Source organism: Bos taurus, chromosome 17 (assembly GCF_002263795.3).
Source record: "Bos taurus isolate L1 Dominette 01449 registration number 42190680 breed Hereford chromosome 17, ARS-UCD2.0, whole genome shotgun sequence".
NCBI lineage: Eukaryota > Metazoa > Chordata > Mammalia > Artiodactyla > Bovidae > Bos > Bos taurus.
The window spans coordinates 30130576-30151391 of NC_037344.1; the positions used below are offsets into that span (position 1 = coordinate 30130576).

The following is a 20816-nucleotide window of genomic DNA, read 5'->3' on the forward strand; positions in this document are numbered from 1 at the left end:
ACTCTTAGAAGAAATGTATTTTGCCAATTTATCTTAAACATATCTTCAATAATAATCTTAATTATTATTTAGAAATAATTTCTCAATTTAATAATACATGCATATTGCATTTAAATACAGTTTAATTGAAGAATCCTCTGAATTTATATTCAGAATTATGTATTTTATTGTTGTTAAAACTTGATGGTGTTCCTAAATATCTAGGATAAAGAAGTTTGATATAGGTAGTTTCTGTTTTATGAGGTTTTCTTTTGTTTGCATTGCTTTTGTTTTTGACTAAGATCCCATGGGATTTGAAGTTAACTAGGATTTATCAGGTTTATTGGAATATGATTAGAAATCCCTTCAGTTCCAGGGATAATTTTTTAGCCCCTGAATTGGGAGATAATCCAGATTAATCTCCAAGTAGGGACCTAAGCAAATGTAAATCTGTCTGCTATGTGGCTTTGGGCTGAAACCAGTCTTGGTCCTCTACTTTGCCCCTGCACTCATTCAATGCCATCCTGTGAATTAACATTTAGATACACTTTCTTTTCTCACCGTCAAACACGTGAGAAGGCGTCCTCACCAGATGTGAGCATCCTCACTCTTGGCAGCAGCTCCTGTATTTTTCTCCAGCCCTCTTTGCAGGGGAATTTGGGAGATAACTAGGCCTGATGAACCTATGTGGAATCAAAACATGGCTGGCAGTTTACCTGTTGCTTTGGCTGCTTTTTCTTGGTTTTGAAATTAGGGAGCAGGAATTATTTGCAGATTTAGGGAGGGTTTGCCAAGGACAGTGAGGAGTGATTACAGATGTGGGAGAAAGTACTGGCAACCTAAGAGGGGTTCCACATACTCTGACTTACAGTTTCTTTAAGTACAGAGGGCTGCCTCCGGTGTACAGTAAGCATACATGATTACAGAGACAATAGCTGTTGAAAAATGCCTTTTCTTCTTTGTAGAATATTGCTTCATTTGCAATATTTACTTACAACAAAGTTAGACAATTCTAAAGATTTATAGTCTATTTAGAAATAAAATATATATCTGAAGAGGAGGCCATTTATAATTTGTAGTTGTACATACTTTTTTATATATATATTATCTCATTTAACCCTGACAATAATTTTGTGAGGTATGAAAGGAAAATAATATTATTCTCATTAAAAAAAAACCACCAGAAACCCATCAGAATAAATAACTTATCCAAGAATCAGAACTCAAATTTCCTAGTCCCATGATCTGTCCAGCATATCACGTGACAGTGATAATCACTAACTCAGTTATAGCAGTTTGTAACCTGTGGGTAATTTGGGGCAAAGAAAAATTTTTCCTACAAAATAAATGGCACAGGCATTTTATACTCACTGACCAGAAATACTTGTGTGTCAGCTGACAGTATGAAAATAGATATTACTATAAAGTGCATGTATTTGCACTCAGTCATTTCAGTTGTATCTCACTCTTTGAGACCTTATGGAACTGTAGCCTGCCAGGCTCCTCTGTCCTTGGGATTCTCCAGGCAAGAATACTGGAGTGGGTTGCCATTTCCTTCTCCAGGGGATCTTCCCGACCCAGGGATCGAACTTGTGTCTCTTATATCTCCTGCATTGGCAAGTGGATTCTTTATGACTAGTGCTACCTGGGAAGCCTGTTACTATAAAGCACCCCAATTTAACATTAATAAAAAATTCCACATGTCTCTACACTAAAAGTTTTTATTATTTTGAGTGAAGCAGGCAAGCAACAACTTACCCTCTAGGGATAGGTGTATGAAGTTTGGGGGTACCTCTCAAATTTTTGAGGTAGTACAATTAGTGTTGAGAACCAGCGGTGGAAAGGCAAGATTGGAAGCAATCAGGGCAGGATGCCAAAGACCTGGACCATGGCAGCAGCAGAGAAAATGAGAAGCATTTCTAAGAACTATTTAAAGGAATGTTGATCAGTTGAGTTATGGAAAGAAGGAGAGAGGTTGATGTTGACTCTATAGTTTCCAATCTGCTAATAGAAGTGGCTAATCCTGGCAGTAAATTAGTTTGATGGGATGGGAGTAGGATAGAAAGACAATGATAAGCCTCATTTGGGGTATAAGATGGTAGTAGACATATAGGTAACCATATAAGAATAGAACAAGTCTGAATGATTTGTTCTAAATCTTCTTCTGTTAGATCAACAATTACAATAATGACAGTTCTTAAAAGAAATTAATATTTGACAGTTAAATATATTCTTATAAATATTCACTGAAGTCTATGAAATATTCTAAATTGAGTAAATTGCCAACTACCCTCTTCCTTCTCCACCCAGGGTGGATTTAAACTAAGTAGAGCTGAGGGGAGCAGAGGGAACCTTGAATGGTTTCTAGCCTAGAACATATTATCACAGGGCACCTGTTCACATTTCTACTCTGAAGGAACTCAGTTTCTTTGGCCACAATTATATTGGCTTTCATGCATAGGTAGTGCAGATACTATTTTTATGTGTACAATGGCCTCATTATGGGATTTTTAAAACTTATTTTTGTCCTTTTTGGGCGCACAGGGTTAAATTCAGGCTGGGTGGGACCCTATGTGTGTATTTTGTGGCTACAGACAAAGCGGTATAAGGCGTTTCCTTCTGTTCAGTTTCCAGGGTATTTCTGGGAAATCAAACCATGAAGTTTGCCCTAGGAAACTGTTTCTTTGTGGCCAACACCAGTGTTTACGCATCTCATTGAGGGAATCTTTAATAAGCTGTTCCATTTGCACACAAATTGCCCAGAGAAGGTATTTTTACCCTCTTTTCTCAAACCTTGGCATTGTAAGAATGTATTAAAACAGTGGTGCAATTGTGAGAGGTTATCCAGAACTGAAGGTTTGAGGTTCCTATTTAAGAATGCCATACATTTAAGAATCTAAAATGACTTAATCCTGTAGACGTCATGTCTTCCCTTCATTGGAGGGATGATCCCTTTTTATCTTCGGAGGAAAAAAAGTAACAAAATATTTTAAAATTTACCAGTGTCTTTTTGGATTCTAACACACTTCATGAATGAAGCATAGGAAGATAATTTAGCTTTCTTTTACCCATGAGAAAGCCATGGCCTTGATCTGGAAAGGTTAAAATATATTCTCAAGGCTCCACAGGAAGTTAGTTGTCCAGCTGAAATTAGGACAGTCTTTGGCTACCTTTATCCCTTTACATAAAGAATGCTAAACTTGTAGAAGTTTAACACCCATCTTGAAAAGGTCTACTAATATTTCAATAGACTGGATGTGAAAAATAAGGAAGAAAAAAAAATCAAATCCCTCTTTGTGCCTGAAGCAGGAAAATTACCTTATCCACTCAAGAGAGAAGCCTTGACTGTTCTGGCCACAGTGATTTTCTTTCTGTTTTGCCTTTGCTTCCATTAGTTGTTTCACTAATTGCTTTTCTCACATTTTTTCTTTTCTAAACTATTTTATGGCCCTTTGTAACATTTACTTAAGATCTTCCAAGTATATGGTTATATACCATAGGATGATAGGGATAAGATAAAGATGAGATAGACACAACTTTTCTCACTAGAGGTTGTCACATGGCAAGAGAGTATGGCAATGGAGAAGACATTATGTTAGACCAAAGTACATCAGTAGTGTTGGGAAAAGTTTCTTCCTCCAAGTAAAGTTTGGATTGGGACATTTCCTCTCTCTCTCCTGAGTTGATGAGAACTATGTGGTCTATAAAAATCTCCTAATTTTCTCCTCCTTGAAGTGTCTTCTGACTCCAAATGTCCATAGCTACTGGGGAGGTTGGGTCCTGTTATGAGTAACATACACTGTTATATATTCTTCATCTTAGTGGTAATTCTGTTGGCAACATTTCTTATTCCATTTTTTGTTGTTGTCAAAAAGATTTGCAAGAGTTCAGTGATAACTTCGTCATCTGTATAATGATCTCATTCTTCTTTTTCACTGGCATCTGCAGTAAGAAAGCCAGGAGAATGCCAGCTATTATGTTAAGCTGTTTACCTGGGACCTAAGGATAGGAAATGATATTTACATCTGCAACCAATGTTTCTGGGTTTCCTGATAGAAATGAATTTTCCCCCAATATTTCTTTTCTTTACCATAGAATGAAAGATTAACAAACTCTGTCTTTCTCCTAGACTGATATAAATAGACATCATAGTAGGCTATTGGAGATAAATTGTGATTTTCATCCTCCTGGTTATATGTTACTAATGAAAATTCTGCCTGTTCTATGCTGTGAGAAGGGCAGGCGGTTCACTGATGGTTCAGTGATTTTTATTCATTCTCACGTCTCCTTTCCTTCTTCATTCTTTCCTTCTTGTCTTCTTTTATCAACTATTCATTGAACACATATCATCATCTAGTCATCTGAAATGCTTGAGCACACAACCCAACACACACACATTTTATTTGCAGCATAAAATATAGACAAACAGAGCTTAAAAAGGAGAATATAAAATTAAATAGACATTCTAATGACTTCTTATATACATAAAGTACAAGAATACAAGAGTAATGAGGCCCCAAAAATAGTCCTTGGTATCCTACTGAATTCCAAAAAGAGCCTGGGTTATGTGCATACTGTTGCTAATGAAAATATTACCCATGGTAGGCCCCCCAACTTACTGATATAATTTCCATCAAGGATCATGGCAGTTTTATGTACACATTTATAAGGGGAGACTCTAAAATACTACTACTGTTCTGTATCTAAGGGGCTAAAGTACTTTCAAGAAAGACTAATCTTCTTGTGTTTGAAAAACATAAAATGAGGTGATGACTGGCAAATGAGAGCAAGCCTGTTTAATATTAAGATTATGATGTAAATTGACAAAAGCCTAGGCATTCCAAGCCCAAGTTGCTAGGCACCTTCTTCTTGCTTCCATCTGAGTATAATGACGCATTGTCAGCCTTAGCTGAAGTACAAAGGGTTATTAGACCTTGGAGTCCATCTGTTACCCGTGCAAAGGAAACAATTGAACTAACACTGCTCTTTTCCTTGGTCTCTTGCCACTTTAATTATAGTTCATTTGGGCTCTGTGTGTACTTGCTGCCTTGAGTAGAACATTTTCCAGGACTGTAAGAAAGCAGAGAGAAGGCTCAGGTAAGGGCACTGAAGCACAGTTTGCAGTTACAACTTGGGGGAAGGTGTTATCTGATGAGTCACCAAAGCAGTCAAACCAACAGTACATGTTGCTGCTGCTGCTGCTAAGTCGCTTCAGTCATGTCTGACTCTGTGTGACCTCATAGACGGCAGCCCACCAGAACATGTTACCCACAATTAATGTTGCCTCAATGCCCACTACTACCCAACAATTTTCATGAAGTTTTAAAATTCAACCTTGGTCCTGGTTTTTATTTTTAAATGTTTTGTGAGTGTATGCATTTTTGTTTTAAGACTGTAATATCAGGAGATATTTAGTTTGGAATTTTAGGAAGGTGAGATGAACCATCTTACCTTTCAATCTTATTTACCTATCATTTTAAAATCAGTGGGCTTCCCTGGTGGCTCAGACAGTAAAGAGTCTGCCTGCAAGGTGAGAGACCTGGATTTGATCCCTGGGTCAGGAAGAGCCCCTGGAGAAGGAAGTGGCTACCCACTCCAGTATTCTTGCCTGGAAAATCCCAAGGACAGAGGAGCCTGGCAGGCTACAGCCCATGGGGTCACAGAATATGGACATGACTAAGTGACTTTCACTCTTCACTTTCGATCAATAGCCAGCTTCCTGTTTTCTGCTTGGGTACACCTCGGGTAGATGTCTTCATGTACAAAGTGCCATGGGTATAGCATGCAACTAGGTTTGTGGTTTGAATAAGATAGACTCAGGTGATATGAATCTCCCTGAGAGTTAGTGAAACTTTATTTTCTTCCATATAGCCAATTTGGGACTCAGGTTACTACACCACAAATAAAAATTGCTGCCCCAAGAATATGCTAAGTAGCTTCAAAAAGGTGACAAATACTTAAATTCTGGAACTTCAAGAGAGATTTTGCAAGTCTTAACTTCTCTCTTTATAAATGCTTTCACTGTGTCCAGAGTGTCTTTTCCTTACTCTGTGCAACTAGGACTACTGAGAACCTTTGGATGATCTTTTGCTTGAAACAATTTTTTTTTTTTTTTTTGCTGTGTTAACTGAAATGTATGCTTCTTTTTGGGGTGGGGGGAGGGAATCTGATTTTGGGTCTTGTGGGCACTAAGGGATAAATCTTGGTTCCTTTAAGTAAGCATGTATTTGAGAAATGAGGACAAGCTATTTGCAATGAATATAGGTAAGAATTCAGGGACTTCCTGCTAGTCCAGTGGTTGAAAATCCACCTGCCAATGCAAGGGACACAGGTTTGATCCCTGGTCTAGGAGGATCCCACATGCTGTGAGGCAACTAAGCCTGTGAGCCACAACCACTGAGCCTAGCCACAACTACTGAAGCCCGCGCACTCGAGTCCATGCTCCACAACAAGAGAAGCCAATGCGAGAAGCCATGCACCGAAACTAAAGAGTAGCCCCTACTCTCTGCAACTAGGAAAGTCCATATGCCTCAACAAAGACCCAGCGCAGCCAAAAGGAATAAATATCAAAAAAAAAAAAAAAAAATACATTCTCTCTGCTCAGTGTTGGTGGGTATAACTTTCATTGTTTTTATGGCTAAAATTTTTTCATTAGTAAATTTGTTGTTTATTGTAAGATGCACTTTTTCCTTAACAAAATTAAGGAATTGAAACTAAAGTTAAAGTTTGTCAATATCAATATCAATTGATAATAGGATATGATAGCTTATAATGGTATATGATGACTCTGGTCTGCGTTTGGTTTAGAAGAATCCTGTTTTACTACTTGCTGCTGCTGCTGCTAAGTCACTTCAGTCGTGTCTGACTCTGTGTGACCCCATAGAGGGCAGCCCACCAGGCTCTCCTGCCCCTGGGATTCTCCAGGCAAGAACACTGGAGTGGGTTGCCATTTCCTTCTCCAATGCATGAAAGTGAAAAAGTGAAAGTGAAGTCGCTCAGTCATGCAATGGGGGTAAATTTGTAGTTCCCAAAGTGTCAGATCATAAGAAATCACCTGAGCTTCGTGCGCAGGTGATTTGCTTCAGGGAAAGAGGGAAGCAGGGAGTCTGTATTTTGATCAGCTCAGGTGATTCTGAAGATCAAACAGATTTGGAAACTGCTGGAGACAATGTAACCTTTTTTCTCCCCTAGTTCTAAAACTCCATGACTATTCTCTATTTGTCACATTCAAAATAATAAAAATTTAGAGTCAGAAAGTATCTGAGAGCACATTTGGCCTGAACCCGTCATTAAAATAATGTATTTTTAGAATTAATTTGAAAAATGGGCATAAAAAAGATAATAAAAATCATTACCCCGTAAACTCACCAATTAGACATAATTATTATTTATACTTGGATAATTTTCCTTCGTTTTTCTTGAACATATATTTCTTTACAAAATAGGAGCACAATGTACATATACATATATATCTATGTGTGCATGCTTCTAACGTTTCACTTTCTATATTTGGGAACATTTTCCATGTTATTAGATGCTCTTTAAGGGTACAGAGCCAATTGTTTGGTTTTAACACAATCATTTTAATGGTAATTTAGGTTATTTTCCTTTCTTCTCCTTTATTATAAATGATGCTGAAATTAACACTGGTTGAACAGTCTTTGTGTATGTATACTTATGGCTGATTCACCTCGTTCTACAGCAGAAACCAACACAACATTGTAGAACAATTATCCTTCAGTTAAAAATAAATTAAAAAAATAAAAGTATTCATGCATATTCTTGATTATTTCCTTAGAATAAATTCCCAGAAGAGGAAGTTCTGGAAGTAGAGCAAGTGGTCAGCAGTGTGGACCCTGAACCATACAGTCTGGGTTTGGATCCAGGTTTTAGCAGTTATTGGTAAGTTTATACCACTTGGGCAGCTTTTCACGTTTGCATGTCTCAGTTTCACATCTGAGTTTCCTCAGTTTCCTGACACGTAAATATGGTTAATTATGGTTCTGGATCATAAGATTTTTTTGAGAATTAAATGAAAAAATACTTAAAGCACTTAGTGGATGAGACAGAGTAAGAATTAAATATTGACACTTATTCTGGCACTAAGGCAATGTACATTTGGAAAATCCTGGTTTTGGAGAGTTTTTGACAATAAATTTAGGAAACGCCTGTTAGTTTGAGAGTCAATGCCAATTTTCCCTCCAGAAAGGTTGTAGCATCAATGCTCTTACTAGAAGTGTTTAGAGTTCATTTTCCTGCATCCTCACCAATACTGCCAACTTTTATTCATTTACACATGAAGAGAAGTGAGGTGCAGCGTGATCACGTTCCTTTCCACAGGTCTCACTGTCAGACACTGGCAGATTTGAGACTTAACTACAGATCCAAAACTCCATAAAATTGTCCTTACCACAATTCTAGATTAAAATTTTACATTTGTACATTTTAATGGCCCTTGTTTTGCAGGCTTGATTGGAGTTAAGCCTTTTTTGCCATTTAGATACAACTTAACTATATGAGCAATGGACAAAAAAGGGAGTCATTATCCACTGTGCTATGTGCTAACTGACCATAAATATTTTTCCCTCTCAGAAACAGAAATTGGCATTTATTAATATTTATGGGAAAAACTATTTGAAAATATACAAGATTCACTGAAAACTTTTTGTTTTCTGAGATTGAAGTAAAAGTGGGTCTTATCAGTTGGCCACTAGAGGGCACTGTGACTCTTCAAGTTGTATTGTTTGAAAAAGAAATTCTGCTCTGGAGGGTATTCTCCATTTCAGAGAAGATTTTTGCAGGCATCCAGAAAAGTATAATCAATATGAAGAGTTTTAGAATTGCAATGGAAACATATATAACACTGTGTATGAGCTCTTCAGGAGGATACCTTTTTTGCTTACAGGAAAATCCAAGTTTTAGGAGATTTTAAAATACAAAAATGATGTGTCTTTACTGTCCTTTCAGTTTAAGACAGTGTTCTGGTTTTCAGGCTTCTCATTGTTTTTTTTCCCTCTGGAATATTTTATGTTATGGTTGTAGTTGTGAGTGTTACCTGAGTCACTACATGACATAAACCAATACTTGTGAAATAGACATTTACATTTGTAGTGATTTTAAAGCATTGTTAGCCATTACATGGTGTTTTTTTGCTCCACCCACAAAGTGATCTGGGCATTTACTAGATCTTTAGAATTTATCTGAAATAGCTTCAACGACATCCTTATTTTTACTTCTTTAAATAGTGTGCTGCAGAAAAAGCTTTTTCCACACACGCAATGATTATTTCTCTTACCATTGGTAAGTCTGGGATCAAGTTAACACAATTGGTTAGTAGCATCTTTTTGTCCTTCAAAATAATCTTCCTGAAGGACCATATGCTGAAAAGTGCATCAAATAGAAATTTTGCTAACAATTTATAAACTATGATTTCTATTCATACAACATAAAAACCCAAGAACATTTGAAATGGTAGTTGCTGGTTTTAATCTGATAAACTTGCAAATGATTTACCGTTCTTTTTCCTTTATATATCTGTCATCTTGTAGTATGCTGTTTATTAAAAAAAAAATCCACAAATCATTAAGTTTGAATTTGTTCTGACCTTATTAAGTGGACTTGGCTTAAATGAGGAACAGTCTTGTAAAGTCTTCAACAACTAGATGCTAGGTTTTTCCTTAAAAAAAGAGAAAATTTCTTAATATTTTATTTTTAAAATGGAAAATATTAATATTATATTCAAATTATACTTAAAAGTGAAAAGAAAGGCCCTAATACTGCTTATATCTGGAAGGTACTCTATCACAGTCATTTCAAACTGATTTCCTTCGGTTTCCTAACCAAATATCTTCCTCATCAATTTGCCCGCACCATCCTCTCCACAGGCCCCTCATCTCCTCAAATCAGAGTTTATGTTGGCAAAACTCTTTCTTTTCCTCCATTTCTCTCCCCTTTTCCTCCTCTCCATAATCCATGTAACAGGCTACAGAATTCTATATCTTCAACTGTGTATATGCTTAATGTTTCATTTCTAGAGTGACATTTTCTGAAAATAGTGAAAGCTTGTAATACAGCATCTTACTATATATACCTTGGGTTCAAATTGTGTTTCTGTATAGGGTTCATTCCTTTCATTGCAACTTAGAACATTTTAAATAATGGTGGCAAGTATTCCCGCCAGGATCAGTATTACAGTTTCCTTTATGGAAAGTGAGATCAAAAATGAGTGTACTTGTTTTCTGGACTAGGGTAGCAATTTGAAATTGAGGGTGAAATTAGTGATCAGTTTATGGGTCCATGTGGGTGTGGGACTCACACATGTTCTTCGCCTACTGTGGCACTCTGCTCAAATCTATTTCTCTGGTTCTCTTTTTCTGCAGTATGGTAATCATAGCTAACATTATAGAATACCAATACGTATGGAAGGCTAAGCACTTCATATACATTACAGAGCTCATCCATGTCTCATCCTGCTCTCTTGTCCCAGGCAGGATTGGCAACATATTCTTGGGGAATTCAAAATGGAATGTATTTTTAGAAAACTTATCTTGTGGGCAGAAAATAAGAACTACCTGGCTATCTGTGCTTTCAGAATAACCGTAGGATTCTCTTCATCATACTTTAAAACTAATATTTTGGGGAGGGGATTACAGAAGTAGGAAATATATGTGATGGAGTATCTTGTAGTATTAAATTATCGTTTTTTTAAAACCTTCTGAAATTAGAGTTTCTCTGCATCCATTCCATTCTATCCCTGGGTTGGGAAGATCCCCTGGAGGAGGGCATGCCAACACACTCAGAATTTTCACCTGGAGTATCCCCACTGGTAGAGGAGCCTGAAGGGCTAAGTCCATGGCATCACAAAGAGTCGGACAGGACTGAAGTGACTTTGCATGCCGTCACGCATCCATTCCAGCATTACGGTTCCTAAGAAGTGAAGAACTACTGCCATGGGAAGGGGAAAAGGGATATAAAGGAAGTCTAAGTCAGATCAAGTGCACACAAAGTCAAACATAGGCTGAGGAAGCAAATGGTCAGACACGCAAGTCGCGATTAACTTTGTGGTGTGGATCAGATCAGATCCGTCGCTCAGTCGTGTCCGACTCTTTCCAAGCATGCCAGGCCTCCCTGTCCATCACCAATTCCCGGAGTTCACTCAGTCTCACGTCCATCGAGTCAGCGATGCCATCCAGCCATCTCATCCTCTGTTGCCCCCTTCTCCTCCTGCCCCAAATCCCTCCCAGCATCAGAGTCTTTTCCAATGAGTTAACTCTCCGCATGAGGTGGCCAAAGTACTGGAGTTTCAGCTTCAGCATCATTCCTTCCAAAGAAATCCCAGGGCTGATCTCCTTCAGAATGGACTCGTTGGATCTCCTTGCAGTCCAAGGGACTCTCAAGAGTCTTCTCCAACACCACAGTTCAAAAGCATCAATTATTCGGCGCTCAGCCTTCTCACAGTCCAACTCTCACATCCATACATGACCACAGGAAAAACCATAGCCTTGACTAGACGAACCTTTGTTGGCAAAGTCATGTCTCTGCTTTTGAATATGCTGTCTAGGTTAGTCATAACTTTCCTTCCAAGGAGTAAGCGCTTTTTAATTTCATGGCTGCAGTCACCATCTGTAGTGATTTTGGAGCCCAGAAAAATAAAGTCTGACACTGTTTCCCCAGTTTCCCCATCTATTTCCCATGAAGTTGTGGGACCGGATGCCATGATCTTCAATTTCTGAATGTTGAGCTTTAAGCCAACTTTTTCACTCTCCACTTTCACTTTCATCAAGAGGCTTTTGAGTTCCTCTTCACTTTCTGCCATAAGGGTGGTGTCATCTGCATATCTGAGGTTATTGATATTTCTCCTGGCAATCTTGATTTCAGCTTGTGTTTCTTCCAGTACAGCGTTTCTCATGATGTACTCTGCATATAAGTTAAATAAACAGGGTGACAATATACAGCCTTGACGAACTCCTTTTCCCATTTGGAACCAGTCTGTTGTTCCATGTCCAGTTCTAACTGTTGCTTCCTGACCTGCATACAAATTTCTCAAGAGGCAGGTCAGGTGGTCTGGTATTCCCATCTCTTTCAGAATTGTCCACAGTTTATTGTGATCCACACAGTCAAAGGCTTTGGCATAGTCAATAAAGCAGAAATAGATGTGTTTCTGGAACTTCTTGCTTTTTCTATGATCCAGCGGATGTTGGCAATTTGATCTCTGGCTCCTCTGCATTTTCTAAAAGCAGCTTGAACATCAGGAAGTTCACGGTTTACATATTGCTGAAGCCTGGCTTGGAGAATTTTGAGCATTACTTTACTAGCGTGTGAGATGAGTGCAATTGTGCAGTAGTTTGAGCATTCTTTGGCATTGTCTTTCTTTGGGATTGGAAAGAAAACTGACCTTTTCCAGTCCTGTGGCCACTGCTGAGTTTTCCACATTTGCTGGCATATTGAGTGCAGCACTTTCACAGCATCATCTTTCAGGATTTGGAATAGTTCAACTGGAATCACCTCCACTAGCTTTGTTCGTAGTGATGCTTTCTAAGGCCCACTTGACTTCACATTCCAGGATGTCTGGCTCTAGGTCAGTGATCACACCATTGTGATTATCTGGGTTGTGAAGATCTTTTTTGTACAGTTCTGTGTATTCTTGCCATCTCTTCTTAATATCTTCTGCTTCTGTTAGGTGCATACCACTTCTGTCCTTTATCAAGCTCATCTTTGCATGAAATGTTCCTTTGGTATCTCTGATTTTCTTGAAGAGATCCCTAGTCTTTCCCATTCTGTTGTTTTCCTCTATTTCTTTGCATTGATTGCTGAAGAAGGCTTTCTTATCTCTTCTTGTAATTCTTTGGAACTCTGCATTCAGATGTTTATATCTTTCCTTTTCTCCTTTGCTTTTTGCTTCTCTTCTTTTCACAGCTATTTGTAAGGCCTCCCCAGACAGCCATTTTGCTTTTTTGCATTTCTTTTCTATGGGAATGGTCTTGATCCCTGTCTCCTGTACAATGTCACGAACCTCATTCCATAGTTCATCAGGCACTCTATCTATCAGATCAAGGCCCTTAAATCTATTTCTCACTTCCACTGTATAATCATAAGGGATTTGATTTAGGTCATACCCTGAATGGTCTAGTGGTTTTCCCTACTTTCTTCAATTTCAGTTTGAATTTGGCAATAAGAAGTTCATGGTCTGAGCCACAGTCAGCTCCTGGTCTTGTTTTTGCTGACTGTATAGAGCTTCTTCATCTTTGGCTGCAAAGAATATAATCAATCTGATTTTGGTGTTGACCATCTGGTGATGTCCATGTATAGAGTCTTCTCTTGTGTTGTTGGAAGAGGGTGTTTGTCATGACCAGTGCATTTTCTTGGCAAAACTGTATCAGTCTTTGCCCTGCTTCATTCCGTATTCCAAGGCCAAATTTGCCTGTTACTCCAGGTGTTTCTTGACTTTCTAGTTTTGCATTCCAGTCCCCTATAATGAAAAGGACATCTTTTTTGGGTGTTAGTTCTAAAAGGTCTTGTAGGTCTTCATAGAACCGTTCAACTTCAGCTTCTTCAGCGTTACTGGTTGGGGCATAGACTTGGATTACTGTGATATTGAATGGTTTGCCTTGGAAACGAACAGAGATCATTCTGTCGTTTTTGAGATTGCATCCAAGTACTGCATTTCGGACTCTTTTGTTGACCATGATGGCCACTCCATTTCTTCTGAGGGATTCCTGCCCGCAGTAGTAGACATAATGGTCATCTGAGTTAAATTCACCCATTCCAGTCCATTTGAGTTCACTGATTCCTAGAATGTTGACATTCACTCTTGCCATCTCTTGTTTGACCACTTTCAATTTGCCTTGATTCATGGACCTGACATTCCAGGTTCCTACGCAATATTGCTCTTTACAGCATCGGACCTTGCTTCTATCACCAGTCACATCCACAGCTGGGTATTCTTTTTGCTTTGGCTCCATCCCTTCATTCTTTCTGGAGTTATTTCTCCACTGATCTCCACTAGCATATTGGGCACCTACTGACCTGGGTGTTTCTCTTTCAGTATCCTATCATTTTGTCTTTTCATACTGTTCATGGGGTTCTCAAGGCAAGCATACTGAAGTGGTTTGCCATTCCCTTCTCCAGTGGACCACATTCTGTCAAATCTCTCTATGACTCGCCCGTCTTGGGTTGCCCCACGGGCATGGCTTAGTGAGTTAAAGCTGTGGTCCTAGTGTGATTAGATTGACTATTTTCTGTGAGTATGGTTTCAGTGTGCTTGCCCTCTGATGCCCTCTTGCAACACCTACCGTCTTACTTGGGTTTCTCTTACCTTGGGCGTGGGGTATCTCTTCACGGCTGCTCCAGCAAAGCGCAGCCATTGCTTCTTATCTTGGACGAGGGGTATCTCCTCACCACCGCCCTTCCTGACCTTCACTGTGGGATAGCTCCTCTAGGCCCTCCTGCGCCCATGCAGCCACGGCTACTTGGACGTGGGGTTGGTCCTCCGGGCCACCGCCCCTGGCCTCAGTCGTGTGGTTGCTCCTCCCCGCCGCCGCCCATGGCCTCGGGCTTGGGGCGTGGGGTATCTCCTCCCGGCTGCCGCCCCTGACCTCAGACGCGGGGTAACTCCTTTTGTTGTCGCCCCTGGCCTCCGGCGCGGGTTGCTCCTGAAGGGGTGATTAAAAGCACCAAGGCCGCATTACCAGGAAAATGTATGGTCGGGATGGGAAGCAAGGAAGCACCTCATTGTTCCTTCAAGGAAATGATGGCTGCGTTTGAGAGACTCAGACATCACAACCGAGCTGTGCAAGTTGCAGTCACAGAAGCTTCAAATTAGGGAGTGAGCAGCACTACAGACCAGCCGCAGTACTACACCCGCCTGCCTCAGAGGCCGGGCTCTTCGGCCTGAGGTGCGTGGCTGAGCGAGACGGTGCGTGGTGTGCGCGATGGTGCGTGGCGCAGGGCAGCCTGGGAGCCGCGGTTCTGGGCAATCCTGAGTGGCTAGGAGACGCTGTGTTAGTTTACTCTTTTGCCTTGGTGGAGCTCGGGGCTTCTAAATGCTGGCCGAGCCCAGCACGTCTTCAGTAGGTTTCGTAGGACAGAGACCAGGCCTGCCAGCATGCGAGGTGCTGCCCTCGGACAGAAGCCTTTCACGAGCTGCCATTACTCCAAAGAGGCCTTGCTTAGCCGGAAGTTATTCTTCTACCCTCAAGTTGTATCTTACAGCCAGAAGAAAAGGAGTAACCTTATTGGACCGGTTTACTTCCCAACTCTACTGAGAGCCCGAACTTTAGCGACGCATCATGTCAATTATAAGGACAAGAAAGGAGCCGCATTTTCACGAAAGGCACGTGAGTGTGTATTTTTTCAATCTCACAAGCACATTTGTGATAAGAAATACAGAGTGGAATGAAAAAGTAAAAAAAAAAAAAAAAAAAAGCAACAAACAAAGCCCAACTAATTTAGGTGCAACCCCCCTCAATATTTTCTTCAAGAAAATACACAGTTGTATCACAAAATTGGAGTCATGCTGTATATACAATTTCCTGTCCCAATTTTTATGCTTTATTTTGAGAGTTTTCCCAATTCTTCAAATAGTCAATGTCATTAACTTGATTGCACTCTTCTCCTTTCTCCTCCGTTTTGTGAAATGTTTCTTCTGTCCCCTTTCCTGCCACAATTGTCTCCTTGATATCTCTCCTGGGTGCGTCAGGCTTTCTCTTTTTCAGTCATGCTTGTGAAGCTTTTTGAATAATGTAGCCACCATCAAGTACTCAGAGACTCTGTTGTCTTGGACATATTTTCCATTTATGATTAAATTGAATTGGAATTAGGAAGCAGTGGGTACACTGGTCTGAATTTTTATATATTGAGAGTATATTTGAAGGCAAATATATTTTGTGACATTTGAGCAGTCTTATTAGAAAAAAAAAGTCCAGAAGCTTCATGTACTGTATTCTCCAGTCTTCCAGCCAGTCATAAATAAATGTTCTTGAGAGAAAGGAGAGGGAGGGTGGCTTAGTTGGGATTAAAATAGCATGACTGGAAAATACTCATGGCTGTAGGAAAATGTGTGCCCCTGAGAATTGCTTTTTTCCTCACCTATATGAAGGAGGAAGTTCCCATTGCAAGTGGAAAGTTGTTTATTTTTATATTTTTGGAAAAATTGGGTTTATTTTTATTTCCTGTCTTTAAGACACCTGCAACTTTGCTCTTTTTAGCTGTGACTGGCACGCTTAGCAGTAGTTGGAATCTTCTACTCTTGGGGTGATTTTTACAGAGGTAGCTTTATTTTGTGCCTTCACCTTAATCTATGTAAGTAAGTGGGTTTAAGATGAATGAATGACTAGTCAGTTTTAGTGGTAATTATTCAGGAAGAGCTTCAATTACTTATTTCACATTTTAAAACTTAAAAATATTAGGTTTTGGGTTTGATATGATTAGTCAGAGGCTTCCCAGGTGGTGCTACTGGTAAAGAACCAACCTGCCAATGCAGGAGGCATAAGGGATGCAGGTTTGATCCCTGAGTCAGGAAGATCCCCTGGAGGAGGGCATGGCAACTCATTCCAGTATTCTTGCTGGAGAATTTCATAGACAGAGGAGTCTGGGGTTCTATAGCTCATAGGGTCACAAAGAGTCTGAAAGGACTGAAGTGACTTAGCAGGCACTCACGCATGATTATTTAAATAATTGAAGATTTATGGAAAGATTTTGAAATTACTTTTTGAAAAATGAAGCAGTCTTTGAACAGGGAAACATATCCTTCCCCTTACCCAGTATCAAAGTGTACCGTTCCCATAAAAAACACAGCAGAATCCAAATTTGGTCACTTTTCTAAAATTAAAGGAAAATAATTTTGGATTTGAAATCTTAAACAATGATTATTTGCTTGGGATATATGAAGATGGAAAGATAACTTTAATGAGAAGGAAAGAGTTCATTTTAGGAACATTATTTTAAGCTTAGGTGTATTATTATTGCCTTTTTTTTTTTTTTTCAACTTCCCTGGCAAAGGTAGAGATGCTGTTGTGATTTTTATTATGTTCATTTAAACTATGTAAAATTATTCTCAGACTTGGCCTTACATGTTACAAATTACAAATTCTGGAGGTCATCTGTTAGAAGCATATTACCAGGCTTAGCTCAAGGGAAGAAAATTACTTTATAGTAATTAGGAATTTAGAGCCATGGTACACAGGCTGAGAGTACTGGATAAAAAGAACTGGAAGAGAATTAATTTAGCTTAGGCTGAGAAGACTCTTAGGATAAACAACCTCTGGCTATGCCAATTTAAGTTTTATGTGTTAGGAAATAAGCATGTGTATTTCACCTGTGCTCAGTACTAAACATGATTGCAAAGTAGATACACTGCCACCTGTGTCAAACTTGAAATAGAAGTATGCTTTGTCTAGGGGCTCCCGCATACAAAGCTATGACCTTCACTTTATGATGCTAGCTGGGTTATGAGAAGAAACTGGAAAAAAAAAAAAAGAGAGACTGTTCTATAAATGATATTGAACACAGGATTCAGTGGGAAAAACATTCTGTAATGTGTTGTAAATACAAAGAACCATATGTAAAGAAAATGTCACAAAAATTTTCATAATGTGAGAAGGAGGAGATAAAGTTAAATGGGGAAGTTAAGGTTAAGAGTAACTTTGACTGTGAGGCCAGCACAGTCCCTCTGCTTCTGTACCATTGCATTTCTCTCCATGCATTTTAAGAGAGGTGTTTGGATCTGAGTTACAGAATCCATTGTTTCTTGCTCCAGAAGAACGTTGTGTTGCGTCTTTGGAGATTTCCTGTCAGCTTCTCAGTAAAAAGAATTGTTCTTAAAGACTCTGCCGTCTGGAACCAGGTTTCAACTAGTGCAGTTTTTCCAGGTTAACCATGCTGTAGGCAGAACCTCCATTAAACATAAGTTTGATGCAAATTATGAAGAAAAGGAAATAATAATGAGGTTTACTCAGTCCTGTATAAGTTTTGCCTGAGGAAAAAATTTGCAAGTTTTTATTATTTAAAAAAATTTTTAGGGTAGCTTTAATTTTGTTGAAGTCATTTACCTCATTAGCAGACTGAAAGTCTGTTTGCCAGACTAAGGGCTAGCCAGTACACATTTTCTCCTTATTATTTATAGTGTTAAGATTGAAAAAATTGAGAGGAGTTGTATTTGTGAAATATATTATTTAAGACCATATGGCTATTAGAGATTAGCCATGAAAGTAGAAAATATCCTGAAGCCCTTGAAACTTCTGTTTGGTACTCAGCATTTGCATTGGCTATTCTCTCTTCCAGACTGCTTTAACTAACACTTTTGAGTAACTTTTTCCTCCACCCAACAACCAGTTCTCCAATTCTCTGACACCAACTAGGTTTCCTACAATTTAATTCAATTCTTACACTACCCAGAGTTAGCACAGACCCTATAGGTTAAGGTCTCAGTTCTGTATGACTGCCCCCACTTCAGATGCCAGTAGCAAGTCCTAGGTGGCTATCTATACTTCTGAACAGCCATCTATATGTCAGGGGTCCCTGAGACTCCCTCCTCAAGTGGGATAGTTTGGTAGACTGTCTTGCAGAAATCAGGAAACCCTTGCTATCACTGGTATAGTATTAAAGGATACAACAAAGAACAGCCAAGTGGAACATGTACACAGGGCAAAATATGGGGAGGGGTACATGAGGTTTCCGTGCCCTCTGTGGGCATATCACCCTCCCAGCACCTTGATGCATTCACCCACCCAGAAGCTCTCTGAACCCCATCATTAGGAGTTTTTAATGGTGGTTTCATTGATTGAGTAAATCATTCACTATTGGTCATCACCAATCGCAATTGGTGATCGCAATCTCCAGTGCCTCCCACCTCCCCAGAGGTCAAGGGGAGGGCTGAAAATTCCAACCCTTTGATCATGCCTTGGTCTTTCTGGTGACCAACTGTGTAAAGACCCACCAGAAGAGGCCTCATTAGGACAAAAGATGCTTTTAGTACCCAGGAAAATTCAAGAGACATGGTAGTTCTGTGTGAGGAACCAAAGATAAAGACCAAATATCAGAACAAAAGATGCTCCTATGACTCCTGTTATTCAGGAAATTACAAAGGTTTTAGGATCTCTGTTTAAGGAACTGTAAGCAGAGACCAACTATATGTAGTTTTAAAAAATCGTATAAGTTTATATAAAATCATATAAGTTATATATAGTTCAACATATAAACTGTATAGTCTACTTTTTAATTATAGGAAAAGTATTGTTCTTTCTGCTTCAACTGTCAATTATATTTAACTAAGTTTCTTGTGTGTATTCTGTCAGAGACTCTTCACTAGGAAATATTTTCATGAAAAATCTAATAAAGGGACTAGAAAAGAGAGACTTCCTCATATTTTATAGGTTATATTGTCTTTTCCCCCTATATAATCTCAGTACATACTGTTATGTGAAGGGTATGATTATATTGACAAAAGTCTTATGATTTGAGATAGTATTATAAATTATAAACAAATTTCCTTTGCCACATGTGGAAAGTGGTAAATAATTATCTTCTCAGAATGATTTTTTGTCTACTTCTCTGCTTGGTCTTAAAAATGTTGGTATTTCTTGTTTTGTGTTTGCCCTTCATCTGTCCTTTGTAGTACATGGGTCGCTTGATTGAAATCAATCATGCATGGATTTAAAGAATACTTGTACACTAACATTTCCCAGATCTATACTTGTAATATAGGGCTGCATCCTAAATATCTGATACATACAGATAGAAATCTTCCAGTTTTCCCATAGACATTTCAAGCATTCATTTATTCACCAACTCAATGCATTTTTATTGAGGTCCTACTTTATGTTAGACACTTAACATGTCCAAAACTTGTCATTTATATTTTTTCTGCATAAGTAAATTCTCATCTACACTTGACAAATGTATAAACCTGGGGACTAGTTTTCCATTCATTCCTTTGATGATGAAGAAATACCAACATTTTTAAGCCCAAGCAGAGAAGTAGACAAAAAAATCATTCTGAGAAGATAATTGTTTACCACTTTCCACATCTGGCAAAGGAAATTTGTTTGTAATTTATGATACTATCTCAAATCACAAAGGAATGAATGGAAACTGATCTAATACTGTGATAGGCATTTAAGATATTTCAGTAACTCACTGAATTCTTACAACCATTCTCTGTGAGTTAGGAATGATTATTATTTTTATTTTAATGTCAAGGAGAAATTTGAATTGAAAATTATGTAAATTATTTAAGGTTGTACAGCTAGTAGGTGACAGGACTAGGTCTGAACTACAGTCACATATAGTAACAAAACCCAACTGATTCTCCGTTGTTAACATCACTGACGTAAAGCTACCTCTTTTCCATTCTTACTGCTTCAAAGTGTAATTCAACCCATCATCACTTGGCCTGGATATTTTAGTTTTCTCTTATCTTGATTCATATTTGTTCATTTCATCTTCAATACTGATAACAGATAAATATTTCTAAGATCTGAGTATGTTGCTTGTCAGTTAAAAGCGCTTCTGTGGATTCTCTATATGATGTGGCACAGTTTTTCAGCGTGGCCCTCAATGAGCTGCATCCTGCTCTCTCATATCATCTCTTACCATACTATTCCTTGCATTCTATGCTTTAGTCATGTGGGATTACTTGAAGATCTTGTAAAGTATCGTACTTCTTTGCTTTTTATTTAGTCTCTTTACTCTGTGGAATGCCAGTTTTCCCTGGCCCGTATTCTCCATTTAAGACTCATTTCATTTACGAAACTGTTTCTTGGTCTCTTGGTATACTTGATCCTTTGTATACTTCTATTATTTCAAGTATAAAAGTTTATTTACTTAATTATTTACATCTT

General features: G+C 38.7%; 2 long non-coding RNA genes across 2 annotated transcripts; one reads left to right on the forward strand and one right to left on the reverse strand.

Annotated features, from left to right (window-relative positions):
• Nucleotides 1-4962: 4962 nt before the first annotated feature.
• Nucleotides 4963-14861, reverse strand: LOC132342561 (uncharacterized). Its single transcript, XR_009490970.1, has 3 exons — nt 14294-14861; nt 9584-9655; nt 4963-5049 (listed from the first exon to the last, which is right to left on the reverse strand). It is a non-coding gene; the product is annotated as an uncharacterized lncRNA (long non-coding RNA).
• LOC132342560 (uncharacterized) lies at nt 4997-15388 on the forward strand. Its single transcript, XR_009490969.1, has 3 exons — nt 4997-5076; nt 7778-7881; nt 15190-15388. It is a non-coding gene; the product is annotated as an uncharacterized lncRNA (long non-coding RNA).
• Nucleotides 15389-20816: the final 5428 nt, after the last annotated feature.